This window comes from Cimex lectularius, unplaced genomic scaffold, assembly GCF_000648675.2.
Source record: "Cimex lectularius strain Harlan isolate CLEC.00 unplaced genomic scaffold, Clec_2.1 scaffold198, whole genome shotgun sequence".
NCBI classification, from domain to species: domain Eukaryota; kingdom Metazoa; phylum Arthropoda; class Insecta; order Hemiptera; family Cimicidae; genus Cimex; species Cimex lectularius.
In genome coordinates this window covers 36,321-37,646 of record NW_019392853.1, presented here as the reverse complement: position 1 = coordinate 37,646, position 1,326 = coordinate 36,321, and the positions used below count along the sequence as shown (strand labels likewise).

At 34.2% G+C, this 1,326-nt stretch overlaps 1 non-coding gene across 1 annotated transcript; it reads left to right on the top strand.

The window, feature by feature from the left end:
- The first annotated feature begins 694 nt into the window (after positions 1-694).
- Positions 695-767, top strand: Trnag-acc. The gene has a single exon. It is a non-coding gene; the product is annotated as a tRNA-Gly (tRNA).
- Positions 768-1,326: the final 559 nt, after the last annotated feature.

The window sequence follows — 1,326 nt, the reverse complement described above, 5'->3', positions numbered from 1 at the left end:
TGTAGTAAAATGATGTTATCGATTCCTAAAAAATACAATTTAATACAGTCAATATTTCAGAGTTATTTCACGGTTTCAATTCATTAATTCAGGAGGCCATGTGGGTCTTATAAATTATACTTCTATTGGTCGGCGACTCTTTTTTTCAGGTAAAAAAGAGAAAGGAACAAACTTCGTATTATGGAGCCAATTTGCTTCATTACGCCTTCCATTAGTCTTGACTTCATACATTGATTTTGAAATTCTTTTACTTAATGGTCCACTTCTGATTTCGTCCAATTTATTCCTGTTTAATTTATTACTATTTGATACATACGCAAGATCCTCTTCTTGAAACTCATATACTTTTCTGTGTTTATCTATTCTCATTTTTGTTTTTCAAAACTTATTTTTGTAATTACTTGAGGTTTTTAGTTGAGAGAAAAAAAGTCAGTGTCACAAGTGGTATTCGATCTACTCTCTTTATCTCAACTAAAAACCTTACTTAATTGAAAGAAGTTATTTGGTCAATCGGACCACGAACTGTAATGGATTTAATAATTAAACTGAAGTATATCTTCACTAAAGCTCTCCGTGGCCATTTCATTTGTCGCCGAGAATCAAATAGATTACATGACATTTGAAAAATGGCAAAAAAGAGGGAAAATTCAAAAGGTGGGATTGAGATGGGAAGTTAGTGTCCGAGCGGATCGAGGTCACGATAGCTCAAGTGGTTGAGCTGCGGCGTACCAAGCCGAAGATCGTGGGTTCGAATCCCGCTCGTGCCATTGGCTTTTTTATCTCAACTGAAAACTTTAATTAATTGTAAGATTTTAATTGGTCAAGCGGACCACAAAACTAGTGAATTTAATAAAAAATATATTTTTTGCATTGCATAAATTCACTTTTTTCCACATCCTACATGTATTTGTTAAATTTAAACAATGTTTGTAAATCCCAGGCCCTGAAGGTGGTCTCAATAAAGATCGAAACCTTGGCACGATAAAGAAAATGTTTTTCTCAAACCTACATCACACCAGACCGCATCTCACGATTTCTGAATAATCATCGACTAACGGTCACTAATCACCATACATTTCAACTAAAAACCTTATTTAATTGAAAGAAGTTATTTGGTCAATCGGACCACGAAATATAATGGACTTATTTTTTTACTTTTCAACACCCCATCTCTATCTGCCTGTAGGTCATATCGTTTCTGTAGTAAAGTTGGTACAATTTCAGATGTTTTTGCAGTTAGTAGGTAATTAGGCCAAAATTTTGTTGTGCTGTGTACTGTGATTATATTCCTTGACACATAAATCGACGATTCTTGTCCATGGTGCA